The sequence below is a fragment of the Lycorma delicatula genome, chromosome 1 (assembly GCF_047948215.1).
Source record: "Lycorma delicatula isolate Av1 chromosome 1, ASM4794821v1, whole genome shotgun sequence".
Classification (NCBI taxonomy): Eukaryota; Metazoa; Arthropoda; class Insecta; order Hemiptera; family Fulgoridae; genus Lycorma; species Lycorma delicatula.
In genome coordinates this window covers 2,817,256-2,838,940 of record NC_134455.1, presented here as the reverse complement: position 1 = coordinate 2,838,940, position 21,685 = coordinate 2,817,256, and the positions used below count along the sequence as shown (strand labels likewise).

General features: G+C 31.1%; 1 long non-coding RNA gene across 2 annotated transcripts in view; it reads right to left on the bottom strand.

Annotated features, from left to right (window-relative positions):
- Positions 1 to 299: 299 nt before the first annotated feature.
- The window catches only part of LOC142321288 (uncharacterized), a 42,479-nt gene continuing 21,093 nt past the window's right edge, over positions 300 to 21,685 (bottom strand). The window contains exons 2-3 of one of the 2 annotated variants that reach the window (XR_012755590.1): positions 6,702 to 6,874; positions 300 to 999 (exon numbers count right to left, since the gene is read on the bottom strand). This is a non-coding gene — a long non-coding RNA (uncharacterized LOC142321288). Of the gene's footprint in view, positions 1,000 to 1,730; positions 2,690 to 6,701; positions 6,875 to 21,685 lie in introns of those variants that run through there. The other variant, XR_012755605.1, reaches the window with a different exon arrangement.

The window sequence follows — 21,685 nt, the reverse complement described above, 5'->3', positions numbered from 1 at the left end:
ATCAGCAGCAGTCCTCCCTGATATCCACCCAAAAGAAACATCTCATTTTTTCAAAATTGTACTTTTTATATTAAAATAATTTTTCTTTAGATTTTATTAATTTTCTAGTTTTAATAGTATTTATAAAATTAGATTTTTAATGAAAATACATACATAACTACTTTAATAAAGTTTTTTTTTTTTTTTAAAGTTAAAAATATTTTTAAATGCACAATTTATATTGTTTTTTGTTATATATTTTTTTAAAGAAATAACCTAATTTTATTATGTAGGAATTTATTTCCATTAAGGGGATGTAATTTTTGATTTGTTTTAAGAATGATTTTTGAACATTAATAATTAATTTTTATTTCACAATAATTACATTTTTTTAAATATTTAAATAATTAAACTTATTATTATTCAATAAAGGGGGGATACTCCACCTTGGCCCTTTACCCCATCCAGCGAGCTACAGTCTACATTTTCTTCAGTTCATCGCTTCAGCATCAACAGCATCAGTCCTCCCAATTATCCACCAGAGGGGAATTACTCTTTTTTTTCAAAATTATAATTTTTTTAATATTTAAACTGTCCATTTAATTTTTCTTTTCACTAGAAGTTAATTTACATTTAACATTTTTATTTTAATTTTAATAAAAGCTCATTTTTAGTTATATTACTCTAATTACTCTATTACTCTAAGCTAATTAAAATTTAACTGTAAAATTAATTATAAAGTTTGCTTTTTTAAAGCTTTTTTTTTCATTTAGATTTTTCAGATTAGTTTATTTAATTGGTATCTAGAAAAAAATTTTAGAATTAATGTAATTAATGAAAATTATTTAATTTCTTTTTAACTTTTACTATATACTTTTTCATTAAGGGGGGGTATAGTCCACCCTGGCCCTTATCCTCTCAGCGATCTTCAGTCATCATCTACATACTTCTGCAATATTATGTTGTTTTTATTATGTGTTTTGTTTGAATCAGGGCAAGCTCAAAATCGGTGAATTAAATCTGTAAATCAGATATTAAAACTCATTTAAAGCATATAATAAAATTTTTTATAATTTTTTCTTTTTTAAAAATATGATTATGATTTTATATATGATTATAATTTGAAATATGAAATAATTTCAACTTGAATTATTTTACTATGTTCGGAATAAATCTCTTATGTTCTTATACCTTTAATTATTTTCATGTTGTTTCATGAAAATGGATTATTGCCTATGATCGTAAAAAAACAGCAAACCCTGATTTGAACTTTTAGTTTTAAGAAGGCATCATTATCCAGTTCGGCGGTACAGTGGCCTTCTTTGCAGTTCTTCAGCTTCATATCCACCGGTGCCAAGTCTATACCGGCGGATACCTACAAGTCTGTACCTTGATATCCGGATGATTCATAAAAGTGCTGGTCGATCATGTTTGAGGAATTAGAAGAAAGAAGACGAATCAACCTGGTTGTTATCGTGGGCTGCAATTGAAGGCCTCTACCACCACAGGGCAATAAAATTAAGGTAATTTACACTACTATTATAATTTGGGGGGAGGGGACAGAACTGAGAAATATTATGGTATGTCAGTTAACCATAATTTTTTTCTAAGAGAAGTTTTATCATTTTTAAAATAATTATATTTTATCTTATTCATCAAATTATTATAAATAAGTATATAAATTAAGTAAAAGAATAAAAATATTTCAATCTCTACAGAGATTTAATTCAATAAAACTGACTTACCCGTTATGTATTTATGTATCTACCCTTTAAATATTTTAAACTTATATTTTATAAGTTCATACAATATGAACTTGATTAGTACTGAAAGTCATGATATCATCATATCCAATCAATATTTGCCACATCAGGTAAATTTTTATGATTTTTCTTTTTCTTATAAAATTGAACTATAATATTTAAATTAGTTTTATAAATTTTTGTTACATTATGTAAATATTTTTAATATGGAAATTAAAAAAAAGTCCTATGTTATCTATTTAACAATCATTCTAAATATTTAACCATTATAATGTACAGTTTACATAACAGGTGTGGTGTAGTTACTGTTAGTATAATCGATAGATTTTTTCATTCTTATGTAATCCAACATATACTAATGAACTTGACGTTATGTATAAGTTTTTAAAATGTTTAATTTATGTATTGAAAATACTTTTTTAAGCAAAACAGAAAGGTTAATATTAATATATTATAATATACATCAGTGGCGGCATGCGTATAGGCACTGTGGAACTGCAGGATCCTCTATTTCCACTTTATATTATTAATAACAATTAATATAATGTCCCTTTTTCTTTAATTCCTTCTTTGTACTTGTACAATATATAATCCTAAGCTTAATGTCAGTAGCCATCCCCCACCCACAGTTTATGAAAAAGATACAAAAATCTTTGTACAGAACTGTGCACTTCACAGTTCCAGCAGCACGGTTTTGGCTGTTGTGCGCATGCACACAAGGCTGTGAAGCAGAGAGAGCATTGTTGCTGCCGCAGTGTTGACCCTGGTGTCTGGTGGAAGGTAGTCTCTTTTTTACTCCACGTGTGTATGGAACATTCCTTGTTTGTTCCCTTTTCTTGTTTAGTCGGTGGAAGGATTATGAAAGCGGTTTAGTTGTTTTTTCAGTAATGATCAGAAGATGGCAGAAAGCAAGGGCTGTTTGATTGCCAAATCTGTCCAAAAACACACTGGAAATGTGAAAAAGAAGGTAATTAGTAAAACGTACTTATGAATTTGTTTCTGTGTACACAGAAAATAAAATTAAGCACCATTGGACCATAGTCTTTTTAAGCAGACATTTTATTAAATTATTATCTAATGATGCTAAAAAATATTATCTGTATTGACATTTTATTATTTATTCGATTAAACTGAATGCAGTTTTTAAGCACAATGTGCTTAAAAACTGTGCCATATTTTTGAATATGATACAAGTGTAGAATTTATTATCCTGCTTCCAGCTATTCTACGATTCATTTTTTTTCCGGTTCTTTTATTTTTCAGAAAACTTTAACCCTATCTTGAAAAGGCCCAGAAAAAAATTTTCTGGGGCAACACCGCCACTAATTTTAGCTACAAGCTGCCACTGATAATTGTAAATATATATAAATATATATATATATATACATATATATTTATAAATATTATTAAATTAATAATATTTATTAATATAAATAAATAATTAAATAATTTTTACTTTTTAATTAAATTTTTTAACATTTATTAATTTGTTGCTACATTTTTTTATTATAAAAATACTTTAGTGTTTATCATTATTTTTAAAGTATTTATAAAAGAAATACTCAGAATATAAAGAACCAAATTAATTAATTAATTTATCTTTTAGTAAAGAAAAATTTTGTCTTAATTTATTATTAATCAAAAAATGTATAAAAAGTTATTAATAAACATAATTAAATATTAAAACACGAATATTCCATTCTGTTCAGATTCAAAACAGTAAACTTAAAATGATGTGATAAAGAATACTATTTTATTTCTTTTTATTAAAAAATGTCCATTTTAATATTCAGTCTTCTTTCCTTTTCTCATCAGATGGTGGATTATTTATTATTTTAATTTTTGTAGCGTCGATAATATTTTTTTTAAAAATGCACGACCAACTGGCAGATCTTCCTAATAAATCTATCAATAATCCAACTTTCTTCTTAAATCTGGAATCCTACCTGTAGATTCCAACAAAGGATATTTGCTAAAATATTTCTTTTTTAAAATAGTTTATTATACTCTATTCACATATTATTTTTTCTAACTTCTTTGGTTGATCCTGCTTTTTTAGTTTAATATCAATCTGAGTGAATGAAAAGTCTTCATCGGTGGTGATTTAACAGTTTATATACTGGCCACCTTCATGTTTTGTAGTGGTATTTACATCGGCATCCATTTTCAAAAAAAAAAAAAAAAAATCACCTTGTGTGTCATAAAAAATTTGTTTTCTTGTCTAGTACCTCATACCTATCAGTTCTCTGAATGAACTTAGGTGATCTTGTTTCACAGCTGTATGATAGAAATTAGAGCCATTAAGATACTGTGAACTTGAAGATCAGTTGTCACTTCCACACTTGTTTCCGGTTATGTCAATGAAACTTCTTTTTGTTTCTATTCTGTTCTGTATATGTATTGCTGAAGGTAATCAATTTCTTTTTTATGGAAAATTTTATACAACCGAATTTCTTCTTGCTTATTTTCTTGCTTCCTAACTACTTCCTATCCATTCTATTGTAATGTCCATGTGAAATGTGAATTTGATTTCTGGGGTGATCTCTCGTCTTGTACTTTGGACAAATTTATATAATTTCAAGTAAAGCTTAAGACCAAATGGCAAAATATAAATACACTGGTATTATTCAAATTAGAATGCGGTGTTGACAGCTAAATAAAAAAAGGAATATCATTGTTGCTACACTGCACATGTTAAACTATAGCAATAATTGTGGTAGTCTTCTAGACCATCATTGACTTAATGAAAAACTAAAAAATCTACTACAGGAAGCAGGTACATTATATACTGCTTCATCAGTATTTTTCTAAAGAGAAAAAATGTTTAAGTTATGAAATAAAACAACTGGAATACCAGATTTAACTGAATAAAAATAATTTAATAATAATAAAAAACTATAAAAATATTAACAAATCGTACATCATACAGGTAATTAATTAACTTTACAGATAATGTCCATCATTTTGGTAACAATGTGAGTTGCTTTGCACCTTATTTATAGTTTTAAAGATATATAAATAAATTCTGAACAATTGAACTAAAATCTCTCTGTAGGAATATATTCAATACTTTTCAAACATCTCATTTATATGAGTTATAAATTCACCAAAATAGAAAATAATGTTGATATTGTACACATTCTATAAAGTATTGTGTTCAGTAGAACACATAATTACATATTAAATGAATAAGCACAATTAAATACAATACAGTTTTTAATCACATTCTAAGTGTATCTCTTCCTAACTTGAAAAAAAAATTAAGATAAAAAGTTTCTTAATTCCACAAAGTTAAAACTATCGATAAACATGACGACACAAAAGCTATATACATGAATCTATTTGTTTTATATTTAACAGATACCTACCTTATGGCATTATTACATTCAAAAAGAATTCTTTTTAATTAGAACATTTGGAGAATTTGGAGGACAGTATTCAACTTATCTAAAAGGTGGTAGTTATTGTTTTCCTTTCGTATTTGGCATCTACAATTTCCCTCTTTAGTGTCTTATCAGGTTTGCAACCATTCTTACACTCTACTGTTGCTGGTACCTGTTTTCCATGACTTAAATTTGCTGGTGGAAGCATTCCCTGTGCTTGTCACGGATTGTGCAGAGATTGTACGAAAAGAAATCCAGGTGCGAATCCAAGAAATAAACTTTAGGGAAATATTACACACGTTTGTACAACTGTAGCATTTTTCCATAATGTCCAAAATAGTTCAGAAATTTAAAATTTACTAAAAGGTTTTGGACAACACTTTTAATTGATCTCCACAAAGACTTTTTGACTTTACTTAACAGTTGTTTGAATTGTCCATCTCTAATCAATGTTCTTTATCAGGAACCCACAAAAATTTCTTCCTTGATTTAAGTGTCGCTCAAGCGAGGACATTTTTATTTACAATAATGAAATCCAGTACCATTTTTATGCATTGCCTTAACAAAGTTTTTGAAAATTTTATGTGAAATGGATGTAGAAAATCATTTTCAAGTTAACTAGTAAGGGATGTAAAACACTTTTCTGTCCAGGCATAAATGCTTCACGCTTCGGTTATTAATTCCTTATTTATAATGATTTGTTTTGCTCCTGCTGCCTCATTTGCACAGAAAGCAACAAAATTTAATGCAGCTGAATTACAAACCATTAAAAACGCAATAAATTAAACGGCAACATATAGTTCAGTGGTACTTCGGAATCTGCTAATTTGTAAATGGGGCAGTTCACTAGAACTAATGAATTTTTTCTAATTGGATTTTCATATATTCTTATCTTTCTTTCATATTAGTTGCATCTGCTAATGGCACAGAAGGATAATTTTTGCCGTTGTGCAAAAGGATAGTTTTTAAACTAATTTTCAAAGAATCTATGAACAATCTTCTTTCTGTAAAGTTGTGTTCATTATGCAGTGTATCCATCATGGCACAAATATTGTGTCAGAACACTAAACTATTTTTCTGTCAGAATGTTAATCTTGAAACTCTTCCTGATAACAATGAAATAAATAGATTCATGTTAGTTTGGAGAAGATTCCGGCCTAGATCCCATAAGCTTGGCTTGTTTCTTTCACAAATTCAAATCCCGAAGAAGATCATAATTCACTTTGATACCTAATAAGATTCAGGGCTAGAGGATTCTGCTTCAAAAGCAGGACCTTCTTGCTCCTCTTGTCAGACTTCAGTGATTACCTCATATTCTGATTAATTTTCTAAAGTTAAATGTGTTGGAGGTTGCGGTACTGGTAAATCGTCCCCATGTGCCTTCTAATATCAGATGGTGTATGTTTGGATTTACAAGCTATTCTTTTATTTTTGTAATACAGAAATAAAAGTCCAACGATCTTGTAGTTCATACCACATGTTAATATGGCAAAATTCATGTGCCAATTATCCCTAGCCCAGACAGTGAGATATTTCATACAGGTTTAACAGTAGATGTGATGGGATCAGTTCTTACCTTGATCTCCAACTTTAATGCCGGAATTTACTTCATAACTTTTTTAATTAATGTAGTTAAACATAATAGTTGTTCTTCAAGCATCGAATCCCCACACTTGTAACAGAAGTTTGGGTCATTTACACACTTCTTGGCATATTTATTCTCTTAACGCAACACACTTGACACAGTACCTGTAAATCACAAAACAGAATGAAACCACTGTATGTGCATACGCAGTGAATGTTTAAACAATATTGGTGTGTTAATTGAATCACTCTGAAGACTGCTCTCTACTGATGTGTTAGAACCTACTGTACATGAATCAATCATCCAAATACAGCTGTTGCCTTCATAATATATTTGTATTCACTCTCAATTAGAAATCATTTAAAATATTCTTTTATGTACGTAAGTTATCCCTAAAAAAATACATAGAATTCTACTTAAAAATATGTAGAAATATATGAGAAGTACATAAAAAATATGCTTCAAAAAATGTTATAACAGTAGATGGTGGAAAAATTTTGATTGCATTTTTTTGATTCAGTATAAAATTTACATCAGAAAAACAATAAAACTTTCATTTAACAAAACCGTGTTTATTAGTGAAATTGGATCATAATAAACTTAATGCAATATTTGATTTTTTTTTATTAATCATTCTGGCAAATCTTCTTAAACCATACAACATAATATTACTGCTACTACTACATTACTGTATAAGTTGTCAACATATTTATCCTGTGATGCATATCTCATACCTTCTTTATGGAAAGATATCGTTAACCATACGCACCACTCTGGCACATTATTTAATTCTAATCCACTTTTACTTAGGCATTCATAGGCTGCTTATAAATCTCCCTCATAGTATTTAGTGAGCAATTGTAAACTTTTATTTGAAAATTTACTTGCTAATTTTGTCAATAAGTTAGTTTGAGTTCTTTATATAATGAGTTTCTTGAACTGTTAAGTTTCGGTTTAATTATTAGTTCTATTATAACGATTAGCAATGTTCCTTTTAATTAAGTATTTTGGATAAATGGTCTTGCTTTCTTAGATCAATAAATAAATAGATACACAAGTTCTTTAAAGTCGCTCTTTTCCACTTTTTTAAGTCATAAAATTGAATTATAACATTGTTATAGAATAGCTATTAATTAGATAGTATGTTTTTTCTTAATGCTACTAAATAAATAAATTTTTGTTACTAATAGTACATATATAATACTAACATTGTTCTTTTTATCTTTTGTTGCAGGTACGACAACGATTAATTACATAGGTTAAGAGTGAACAGCGTTAATGTGGCTTAACTAATTAGTTTTATAATAACAATTAAAGGGAGGACTACTTACTTTGTATCTGGTGCTCCTTTTCTAGTAGGATTAAGTTTCTTTTTCAGGTAATTATATATTTTTGTTTTGTTTTGTAAACATGTGCATGTTAGAGTAAATTTGCATGTTAGAATTAAAGAAAAATCGCGTTTCCCCAGTAGGCCCCTCAGTAGGTTGTAATTATTTTTTAATTATGTTATATGTGTAGTGTTTTTTTACAGGTTCATTATATATTTTAAGTTAGAATTAAGTATGTTAAGTCGCGATCGCGTTCCATACCCCACCCACAGTAGGCCCAATTATAAAGTGAGATATTATTTTAAATATGTTTTTTATTTATTTAAGATTAGATTAAGTGCATGCTGTTAAGCCATGTTAACCTGTAGGGAATTTTCCGAAATAATGTTTTATTTATTATGTATGTATATTTCAAGTTCATCAAACTTTATTTTTAACAATTGCCTTGATATTTTTACTAATTTTGTTTCAGAATATTTAAGTTTGTTTCAGCTATCGATCATGGTAATATTTTAACTAATCAATGATGAAAAAATGGTGTGATGAAGAATAAAAAGATGAAAAATGGATTCCAAAAGAATTAAAATATTAATAATTTGTTAATTTGTATTAATTTATTTTATTATTTTTATACTAATTTTTTTCCAGAGTGTTTCAAGTCTGTTTCAGGCATAGAAAACTGCGATATTTTAACTAATTAATGCTGGAACAACACACTAAAGTGATGCTTAGAAAATTATACATGTGATGAATATATAACAAAAAATAAGATGAAAAGGCTAATTTCAAAAGTCAAAATGATGATCAGATTAAGATTAACACAATCAACAGCTAGATGACATGAGTGAGTATAATTTTAAATTTAATTAGATTATAGGAAAACAATGTAAAAACCTCATGATCAGATTTATTTTACAAAATAAGTGAAGGGTTTTTTTTTTAAAAGACAGTTTTAATTTTTGACATCATAAATGGTAAAACATTTCACAGAATACTGCATTTGAGTTTAAACAGTTTTAGTAAAAATAAACAAGTATAATTAATTAGCCTTATTTATTAATTAAAACGGACTTGTGAAGAGTTTTACTACATGGAGCATTTTATGTGTCTGAAGATGAATCAGTGGCAATAGTTTTAAATTGAATTTTCTCAATAATTATTTATAACGATTTTGCCCAATACTATATTTTAGATGTTGTTGCTGTTACCCTATTTTTAGTAGTAAAAGAGTTGCTGAATTCACTATAAGACACATTATATTAATCATGTAAGCATTTTAAATCTGTGTTTGCCATAGTCTAGTACAAGTTTTATTTTATGTCACATTAAAGATGGGCTCTCTCTTTTTCTGTTTAGGTTCCAGAACCACCATAAGATATTACTTCAGAGGATGAATGAGGATCATATGTATGAATGTAAATGAAGTGTAGTTTTGTACAGCCTCAGATCGACCATTCCTGAGATGTGTGGTTAATTGATACCAACTACCAAAGAACACCAGTATTCACAATTTACTATTCAAACCCATATAAAAGTAACTCCCTTTACAAGGATTGAACCTTAAAACTCTCAAATTCAAAATCAGATGATTTGCGATGATGAGTTAACCACTAGACCAGTTCTGGGCTATTTAAAGATGGGCTGCTTTCCACCAATATCAATGCTAACCTAGTAAGTTAACTATTATTTAGCAAACTCACTGGACCCCCTCTTATATGCAATTGGTGGTTTGTATTCTGTTATGTGAGTTTTGTTTTCATGATATTAAAAATTGCTAATCTGAACAGAAGGCTGAACAAATACTTTGAAAACTATAACAAACTTATACCAAACAGTATAAGTGGTTGTTAATGAGGCAAAGCAAAATTTGATTGGCATATTTTCAAATGAACTTTGAAATAAAAAAAACAAACATGGGCTTTGTATGTCTTCTGTATATCTTGTGCAGAAAATTTAATACAAAGTGATACATTAATTTAATAGTGATACAAAGGGATTCATTCATCTATGCTGTTTGGTATTCGAATGATATAGTGTAAAAAACAAAATCATTTCAATTTTTTGTTTGCAAAATATCTGTAGTTAAAAAAAAATATGCTATTCAGTTCATTAATCTGCCATTGACATAAGACCTGTGCTTCATGGACAGGATACTCCTATTTTAAGACTTCAATCTGTGTTACAAGACAATAAAATTTTATCCACCTAGCATATAGAAAAAATTGACACAATTTCTTCACCGGCCTTTGAAGATTAGAATCTATAGCCAACCAAAGATGAAGGATTTTGTTCACAATTTGGTTCTTACTAAATAAATTAATAACTTTTAGGATCAATATTGAAAGGATAAATATTCTATTTTCTGGCAGAAATTCTACTGATACAGAGATAAAAGGAAAAATTCTAACTTTTGAGCAGACCTTGTCTTGAACGGTCAGTCATCTAGAAATAATTTATTATCAAACACATTGTGTTTATTTATTGACTTAAAATAGTCTAAAGGATATTCTTGAGATGGAAACAGGTTTACTTCAGTATCAACCTCCAGGTCCACCGTTAGGTATTGCAATATCCATATAAAGAGATTTACCTTAATTGTTTTACCCTATATTGACTAAAAGCAAATAAATATACTGAACATTGTGGACTATAATGTGAAACTATGAGGTATTTTTTGGGCCAGCAAAGGGGGTGCTCTAAATTTTCACGCTTATTGTATAAATGAGATAATAAATCTAGGGAAGAACATTGGGTGATTACAAAATGGTTCTTCCCCAATAAAAAAAATTAGTGCCAGGAATGGAAAAGGCAGTAAGTAAAAATAAACAAGTATAATAGGCTAGATGACAGTAAGGGAAAACCTGATAGAATTTTGCTTTCTACAATTGGTCTTAGTCTAAAAATATTGAAAATGAACCTAATTTGTTAATTTATTTAATATTAACTTTAATATACTTAGCCCGGAACATTAAGTTCGTTAAATAAATAATTAAATACAGTTAAATAAACAATTTGTTTGGAGTTTTAATGGTAATACTTTCACACTGAGGCACTTTATAGTACTTGTAGAACTTGGAATTCATTTTAGACTTTGTAATTTTCGCAACATCTTAAAGACTCCACAAAACATCTGATTTTTTTGTAAGCCGTGGCATCATACGAGGGGCCATGACAGTTTGGAGAGTTTTAGCAGGAAAATTTTAATTGGTTTATAAAAATGCAGAATACATTGTGTAAATGATCGTTAAGGTATAATATAAACCGGTTTTTCAAAAACAGTCAACTAGCCTATTAACACAGGCTTATTTGTTAACAATAGATTTGTGAAGATTTTTGTTATGTGGAACATTTTATGTGTCGCAAGGTGAGTCAGGTGTACTAGTTTTAAATTTAATTTTTTTTAGTAGTTTGAAAATATTTTGCACGAGGGATTTTTATACAAAAAAAAAATCACAACATTTTTTTCTGTCTGGCCATTTTAGGCGCAACAGATTGTGAAAAGAATTAAATGTCAGTTCTCCTTTTTTCAAATTTGTTTCTAATATCTCTTTTCACTAAGTTACTCAGTTTATTTTAATAAGTGCACCAATTCAATAGTCCTACAAATAAGTTTGGGGAAGAATACTAGTAATCCAAGTAGAAAGTTCTTTTCTGTTTTAGGAGATCTTTAGTTACAACAAAGTCCAACTGTTCACTAACTTTGAAATTTCTGATAGGGTTTACTTGATTTTTTTTTTAGACATAAATTGCATAAAGAGAGACAAAACATTAAAATCAGAAACTCTAGCTCCAGAACAACATACAGGAAAACCTAACAAGATAAAGAATAAAAAATGATCAAATTATAAGAAAATGTTTTGGTGCGAGTAGAATCATGGATAGAATCTGTAATGAAAAACTAAACCAGTTTTGACATCTTAAAAAAAAATGCAATGTGAGAAGTTAGCTAAATAATTCAAGCAAAACAGAAAAGCAGCAAAAGTAGAGGGATAATTTTGCATTGGTAATGCAAAAAATCATTTGAAATATAAACAGATGAAGTAAGTATTGTGTTTCAAAATTTTTACTTTAAAGAAAATTAAAGTTAAATACTCCAGTTTTGTTTGTGCTTTTTCCATCTAGTTTATTGGAAAAATAATATTGTTAAATTAAATTTCATTATACTCTATCTCAAGATCAAAATACAGTTATACTTTAGCTATTTAATATTCGTTTTTTATTAGTCTCAGGCTGAGTTTCCCTAGAGAGTACCCACCATTAATTGAATCCTAACAAAAACAGTAAATTTTTAACATTGAAAAAATTTAAATCTGTTTAAAACTGCCTAACCCTTCACTAGATTTGATATCATCAAATCGGTGGATGAATTCTGTCTTTATAGCTGCTGAAAATAGGTAAGAATAAGTGTGCTATATCTGTAATAATAAATGTTAAAATATTTAATATCTATTAATATTTTAATATTTATTAAAACTAATTGTGCTGATCGTCAAACTTAGTTAAATAAACTGGTTTTATTTGAAACAATTTCTCAATTAAAATAAAAATATGCCAGCTTTCATTATTTGAAATAATTTTTTAACTTTTTAGAGTTTTATTTTCATTTAGATTAAAACAAAATTTGTATAAATTGATAATTCTGGAAAAACTCTTGTGTATTACTCATTCTCTAAGCGATTATTTACTATTTTTTTTTAACCTCTGGGACCACGGTTAGTTATTGTTTCAGAGGATGAGATGAATGACAAGTACTGTGTGAAAATGCCTGATCGGGATTCGAATGAAAGGCCGTGCCGCTACCACTCACCCCATGGAGGCCGGCAAAGCAATTATTTACTTAAATGAAACTAACTTTACTAACAATAACATGAGTGTGATGGTTAGTACAGTCTTTTCAAAAATTTTATGATTAAATTATATTTCTCTACAGACGAAAAATAAATCAACCAAGTTCAAGATAATCAAGTGATTTAAACTGAATAAATTATTTCTAAAGGATCTTAAAATTGGTCATTTTTAAAAAAAATTCATAAGATTTAACGCAGATATTTGTTGAAAACCTTATTCAATTTCCATATTGAAAACCTTATGAAAACCTTATTCAGTTTTTTTTTCCATATGGGGAGGGAAAAGCTTTACCAGCTGCCATCAGGCCCGTTCTGACGGCAGTGCAGGGTTCACACCTGTTAAAAAACCAATCCCTTCTTTCCATAGGAACTGAACTTGGCCGCGAGGCATGAACATGGTTTCCATGTGACAGGTGCGCAATACATATACTGGCCGCTTCTGAGCGGCAGGATCTGATATTCACCAGGAGTCATTGGCAGATGACAACATGGGTGGGCTCTTGCTGCCCACTCCTGGAGACTGGCTGTCACCCACTACCTATCCGCCAGCTTATCCTTGATGATGTCCGTGCATTGATGATCATGCATTCTACCACAGCCCAGTTCCTCCTGGTCCTGAGCATGCAGGATAACATTATCAGGATCTAGATGTTCCAGTGTTTGTTGTTAACATTCTGCCTGCGATTGCTCCCAGTGGTGGCAGTATGTTCAATGGAATCAACTTGTCCACAGTAGACACAAAGGTCTGACAGTTTGGAAAGTTTAATGAACAATAATTTTTCAATCTGTAAAACTGTTAAAAACAGTACGATACAGTAAGAAGATACATTTTGCACAAAAAAATGACTCGTAGATTAATGAAATTTGATCACTAGATTGAATAGTAAAAATACTAGAGTAAAACACAAAATGATTTGATAATTTATGTACATTGTAAAAAGTTTTTTGATTATTTTTTTTAAAATCATTTTATCATTTAATAATCATATTAACTCTCAGATCAACAGATCATGAGATAACTGAATTTTAATAAGTGGTAATGTTTTAAATCCTATTTTAAAACTTTTTTCTTGCTTAGTTTTGTCAGAACTAAGGGTCCTACAGAACTGAAAACCAGCTTATCAGTAACAATGCTGAACACTTGCCAATCCGGTGAGTTGAATGCAGATTTTTCTTCTTTCCTTTTTATCCACCTATCTGTTGGAAGTAAGCCTTTCAGAAACAACCTTCTCTTGTTTAAACCTTCCTTTGCTTCTAAATACTCTTGAAATACCCCTAACTTCCTTTTCTATGCCCTTTATAAGTTTACTGAGCCATCACCTCTGTGATCTTCATCCAGACTTGTATTTCCTCTTGCACAAATTCTTTCAGTTATGCTCCTTCTCAATCTTCATTACATGCACAAACCGACTGTCAGCCTTGTTCATTTTTTCATTCACATTTTCCATTCCAGTACTAGTCTTTATATCCTTGTAAATCACCCTTGTGGTTGATCAAATGCTTAATATACCATTATTTATCTTATTTTACGTATTACGTTTCCAATAACTGGATTTTTCCTTCTTTTTTACCTGCGATCACCCGTGTACTTTTACTGTAAGTCAGTATGAGCGCATAATATGACAAACACTACCTCCTTTCAGACATCACCACTCTGTAGCAAACTTCTCCAACTTGGAAAATCTACCAGCTTGTTGGATTCCCTTTGTAACAAAAATTAATTTTGTATTTTACTCTCTCCCAAAATACATGAAGTAATAATAATGAAATGCATGAATAATAATAATTAATAATGAACTTTGAATTCTACATAGATTGTTTATTACTGTAATTTATTTTTTTTTAAATCATAATATACTAAGAACGTTTTCTTCTTTTTTTTGCAGGATTTTAATTAACTGGATTATAATATTTTATACAATCAATTCAGTATTTCTCTATGAAGTTTATTTAAACTCATCAAAGAATTCTTTTGTAATTTGATAAAATATGCTACTGAGTGAAGTGCAATATATGTACTGAAGAACAATGATCGTTCGCATGAGAAAAAAAAAAAGAATAGTGTAGACAAAGAAAACTTAAGAAGAAGCACCCAAACATTAATATTTTTTGTTATTGACATCAGACTTTGTATAAATATTATAAATAGAGAGTAGGAAATATAATGTATTATAATAAAAGAATCGTTCAATATGTAGAGAGAAACATCTTTAGTTAAAAGTATATCTAAATAGATTTGTTCTGAATTGAGGTCAGGTGGAATAAACTGGCCAGTTCTTCAACGTGTTCATGGTTGACAGACAGTTTGCAGGTGACCAATGGATATTTTGCTGTGAAATGTTGCAGGCCAACGGCTTTAGGCCATGTATGAGCCTGTCTAGGTCTCCCATTTGTAGGCAGGCTGCAGAGGGACCTGCTAAGGAGGGTGGTCCAGTTGAATTTGGGAGTCAGCGCCTGGGGAAGAACATGGTGGATCTTATGGGGTATGGATCTGACACTGAGGTGTTGAAGGCAGTCAGGGTAGTTGAGGAAGAAGTCAGGAAACTGACCCTGCTTGTAAAACAGAACACCAAAACTAAGAAGGAGATTAAAGACATTGTCCTGAAGCTCCAGCAGAGTGTTGGTCATCGAGAGGGTCAACGAGGAGGAAGTAGTTGTCCTGAACAAGAGATTCTGGTGGGAGAAATGGTTTACCCGCGTGAGTGAACCCAATGCCACCAGTACTCTGGGGAGTGATGTGGTCCATGTGTTGGATTTTAATGTTAATAGTAGTGGGTACTCTAAGGTGGTGTTTGGTACCTGCAAGGTACTTAGACAGATAGAGTCTGAAGGTAAGCTGAGAGCAAGTCTGGTTCTAGCAGAGAATACCAGGCCTGAGGTATTGCTTTGTGATGGGATTGAAATGAATGAGCGGCATAGTTTCATCGTGATAGTAGATTCTACCAAGAGGGAAGACTCTGCAAAGTTGAGTGTTATTGAGCATTGCTTAAGATTAACGCAGTGATAAAGCTTGACTTGGCAATCAATGTGGTCGGTTTCGCAGCGGTAACTGCCTTGAGAAGGTGGCTGAGTATGTCGCGAGGAGAGCCGATCGGCGGTACTCATTCCGGCTGGTGGTGGAGAGTGCTGCTAAGCAAACAGCCATGGGTGGAGACAAGGGTAGTGTTCAATGAGTGGATATGGTGCCAACCCAAGGTAGGACTCTAGTGGTTAGAGCAAAGGGTCGTTCTTATGCGGGGGGCTTTGTTGGACAAACACTGAGCTTGCAGCTAAGTGCAATGTGGTCGACTGCCGGAAGCAGTGTTATGGGAGGGTACCTCAGTAGGGATTGCAGTGAAGCTCAAGGAGCTTCACGGCAATGCCTACAGTACCTCTGTATAACTGGGATGAAGTGGAAAGAGGGCTTCTCCCCTATGCCAGTATTGTGGGGTTGTTGACTCCCCAGAACATGTTATGCTAGCGTGTGGCGCCCAGTAATGGATGAGTTTGGGAAGTTAAGGGTCGGGAATGTAGTCCCTAAGATGCTTACCTTGGAAGTAGCGTGGTGGGGTAAAACTGCCATGGTTGAAGCTATTGTGTGTGGAAGAGAGGCAGAGGACGACAAGTAGGAGTACCTTGCATGGGTCGTAGTTGATGTAGTGCTCTCTTTTATGGTCGGGGCTTGCGTTTTATTGTTGTGTATTTCATTATTATTCATAGTATTGTATATATGTAGATATATGTAGTTGGGCGAGATTAGTTTTTGTATGTATTAAGTGTATTGATTTTTATGTGTATAGGTGATGTTGCATCTTTGGTATTATGCATGTATTTTGTGTATTTTATTAATCATGTTTTCATGTATAATGTAGGTGAGTACTCAGGTCGGGGCTTATGTTGTATTGTTGTGAATTTTATTGTTTTATTTTTGCATATTATGTGTTTGTCATAGTAGTTATGTACAATTCTCAAAAAAGGTATTTTCTGTCTTTATATGTAAGAAATTACTTTCAGGAGTATGTCAAATAGTCTACTCACACACACACACACATATATATATATATATATGCATATATAAGCTCTTAAAATATATTGTGGCGCGTAAGATTGTTTCAGTGTCTGAAATTGCACTAAGCAACTAATTGCAATTGTGTGGCCGATGCCAGTATGGCCATTTTGCGTAGGTGGTGACCTCTCACTGGGTGGGGACTGACTAATACTTCAAAAGTGGGTCCGGTCCTCGGTCAGTACAATTGCAAAAAGAAAATAGATCTGTGTTACTTTCAAAATCATAAAATCATTAGTTGGGAGCATCTGTGTAAACAGTAAAAACTGTGAATAATAAATACTCTTGTTTATATAACTATCATAATTATTCATTAAGTCTTCTTGAAAAGTGTATTTTTGAATAAAAACTCAGCGATAAGATTAATGTTGTAAAGGGTTAAAAATCACCTAAAATTTATTACCACCTTTATTAAGTAAGTAATACAGTTATTAATCGTGCAAATTTTTACAAGCGAGTTTAACAGTTCGAAAGTGGCCACAATTTTTATAATAAATATTTAAAGTTAAAAGTGGCTGAAAGTTTCAAAATAAATTAATTTGATAATTAACATGAGGGGATTTGATGATCGATCAAAGTTTCAGCTGCAATTGCGAAATCATAGATCAATGAAACTATTCAAGGAGACAGCAAAATTATAGAAAGATGTTTTGATGGAATTAGTAAGATATGGTTAGTAAAGATAATCCACATAAGAAACGTCCCTCTGCTCTAACCACTAAATTCCTACTTTGGGTTGGCACCATATCCATTCATTGAACACTACCCTTGTCTCCACCCGTGGCTGTTGGCTTAGCAGCACTATCTGCCACCAACCAGAAAGAGTACCTCCGATCGACTCTCCTCATGACATACTCGGCAGCCTTCCGAAGGCACTTTTTTTCCCACTGCATTACCAACCACATTGATTTCCAAGTCAAGCTTCGTCACCGCGTTAATCATAAGCAATGCTCGATAACACTCAAGCTTTGCGGAGTCTTCCCCCTTGGTGGAATCTATCTATCATCATTCATCTCCATCCCATCACCAAGCAATACTTCAGGCCTGGTACTCTCTACTAGAACCAGACTCGCTCTCAGCTTACCTTCAGACTCTAACTGTCTAAGAACCCTGCTGGCATCAAACACCACCTTGGAGCTGAAGTTTAGAACAAAAATGGATCAAAAGAGTAATTTTCATTTGATCATACATTAAAATGCAAAAATTCATTCAAATTTACATTGAACTACCACTGTAAAACATGAGCGAGATTTCATTACAGCATTACATTAAATTGACTTAAATAAACCAGATTTCACATATGGAGGGAAATTAAACAACACTATCTGATTGATAGAGGTTTATTATATGTATGAATTTTATAATAATGAGAAGGAAAAGTAGTCAAGATAGTATGAGCTAGATTAAAAAAATTAAAGAACTGAACCTTCAGAATTCTTAGTTAAGTATAAACTGGTGATAGCAAGAGATCCCAGTGCTTTGCTGCTTTTGGTGGGCTTGCCAAAGATAATCTGCTGAAGACAATGTTGACCAGTGAAATATCTGGCGAGAAGTGGCTGCCTTGGCAGAGGGTATCCTCAAAATCAAGACGGCACAGGAATTATTGCATGAGGGCTAGCCTTCACAGGCAGATGGTGAGGTGACAGCCTGTACAAGGAGGTGGTGGGGGCTCCTTTGGGGTCATCACTACTGTCAAGGTGTACAGGACTCTCCAACCCATTGGCTTGGGGCCAACAATGACCTCTGTTTGTTTCCAGCAGATCTGTAGCATTGCTAACATTGGATGTAGACAGTGATCTCCCCCTTAATTGTGGTGCTGTAGATTGATCCCTGAACCCCTACTGGACCAGTTGCACACAAGTAAATAGAGAGGAGGTTTCACTGTGAACAAAGGATCCATCGATCATGTGTTTTGCTGGAGCATATGGGGTGAGTGGGATAGGGATAGCCTATGCATGGAGGTGGTTAGGGGCCCTTGGGTCGCTGCCACTGGTGATATGTGTAGGACTCCCAACACCACCCTGTGTGTCCCACAGGAGAAACAGTATACCCTGAGTAATGCCAACAGAAGGGTATCAGGGCATTTTGTCTTAGGGGGAGGTTGTTTACTGAGTCCTCATCTCTGATGGCAACTTCACACACCCATGGTGTGTGAAGTTCATGGTGTGGGCTGCTATATGTCTGGTCGCAAATTTTCCTCCTACACAAAAAATGTATAAACTGATAATCAAAATGATTTCCTTTTAAAATTCATAAAAGAAGTTTTATATATATTGGTGAAATCCATCTACTAGACTATTTGAGAGATTTCCAAACTAAATTATGGAATGGAAATTACATCCAGGAAGAGACATTCTTACCACATTATAGTTGTGTCTAAATGTAAAATGGGATAATAAAAAGACAAAAAAAAAAGAATGATATGAAAAAAATTGGGACAAACATAAGATCATAACTATTACAAAAAACAAGATTTTACAAAAAATGAACGGATAAAATTAACAGAGAAAATAATTTTAAGCAAGAAAGTGACTTCAATAGAAATATGTCTAAATAAAATTACATATTTTACATTCACGTTTGAAATTTTTTCACTTAACTTTAGCAATCTTACTGATAAGCATGATGAACGCTTTCCTCAGGATATGTCAGAGATGGAAACATGCTTCCAGGGAAAATGGTGCCTAAAAAGTTTTTGCTGATTACTTCTGGAGAATGAAAATGGATATTCCTGAGGATGATTCAGAAGAAAACTAAAGAAAAACAGATATTAGGTAAGGTAATATCATACTTTTAGGTTATATAATTTGTTAATCAGGTTTTCTTTAAATTTGTGCTACTAAATACCCTGTTCTCCAATTTAATTCTAGTTTGCAGATTTGAAATCGCACAAATAGTACTATTCACCTTATTAAATGCATGTAATTCGTTAACATTTTTTTTTTTTTTAGAATGGTGGGAATTTTTCTTTAAATTGAACAATATTGTGTTTATTAAAAATTTTATTTGAATTTTTTGATTGCTTCTTTTATATAACCACTAGAAGAGGAGTGTATGTATTTAAATGATTTATAGAAGTAAATTTGATATAAAATCAAGTTTGTAACACTTCTACTGAATGCTAGGATAGAAATTATTTGAATTGTACAAAAAAAAAACACATGGTATTAAAACAATTTTTCTGTAATGTAATTCGTGGTAATATTTTTTAACATTACATAATGGTGAAGAGAACAAATTGTGTTTTTTTTTAATCAGGAAGAGTAAATATAATTCTCTGTTCATTTAAACCAAATGTGCAACTTTTTTTTTTTGTAATGGTTAAATAATAATTGCAAAATAAAATAATAAATAAATAAATAATCTTCCTAACTTTGTCAGGGAGAATGAATTAAGGTGATCAATATCTATTATTAAATTTCACAATATTAGGATATAATTTATTCTGATAAAAAATTATTAACTTTTGTTGCTCTTATGCTTAGGGGTTTACTATACTTTTTTTTTATTTACAGCCCTGTTTGCCATGGTTTTAACTTTTTTTAATTAACTTTAGAGAGAGAAATCTAAAACAATGAGCATGAAATATTCACCAGATTATGGTAAATTATTTAATATTTTATGAGTTCTTGTACGAGACAAGTGCACTGTTCTGGGATCTGTAAGATCTGTTCTGTAAGTACAATATTACTTAAATTTAGTAGAAAAAAAAGTTTTATTTTTCAGTAAAATTTTTAATAGTATTGCAAAAGAGAAAGTTTCTCTTTGAAACACTTATCGATCTCGGTCATCTGTTAAAAATAAGTAGTCATTCCATGTTTGTGTAGAATAGTTGTAAACTAGAAACATTATGCTTATTAGTGCAAAACTTTTTTTCTGCCCATTATTATGAAGTAATGACCAAGATTGCCAGCAGCTTTAGTGGAAATTCTTGTTAGATTTAGAGTCCTTTTTTATCTTTATCTTAACTGAAATCATGCAGCTATGTACGACTCTAAATGTATACATAATTATGAATTTGTAATTTTCAGAATTCCTAAAGATTCTCTTGAAACTTCAATATTCAATTGAAACAGCAATAAATATGCACAAAAGAACAAGTATAATGCATTATATTCCAAATTAACTAGTATTTATTCCTGGTTTGTAAAATATAACTTTTCAAATAGAATATTTTTTGTTAAAATATCATAGTATAATTTATTTTCCTGTCTGATGGTGTGGCTTAGACCCAGTCTAAATTAACCCTCCTGTTGCCAAGCTTTTTGACACCTTTATTTTACCAAGCGGGGTATTTTTACTACCCCAATACAATTTTGTGATTTTCTTATGTTCTTCAATTATTACTGTTGCTGTTTGGTTCCTGTAATTGTTAGAAACTGTTCTTCTATCTCTGTACTTGAACCCTAAATTTTTTTATATGCTGAACATTTTATTCCAGTATACATTATCAAAAGCCCTTTCTAGGTCTATAAATGGCAAGTATGTTGGTTTGTTTTTCTTTAATCTTCCTTCTACTATTAATCTGAGTGCTAAAATTGCTTCCTTTGTCTCTATTCCTTTACTGATACCAAATCTGTCTTCTACACTTCTTCCACTCTCCTCTCAATTCTGTACAGAATTCTAATTAAGATTTTTTTATGCATGACTAGTTAAGCTAATTCTTCTGTATTCTTCACATTTATCTGCTACTGCTTAGTTTGGTATCATGACAATAACACTCTTTTTGAAATCTGATGGAATTTCTCATTTTGT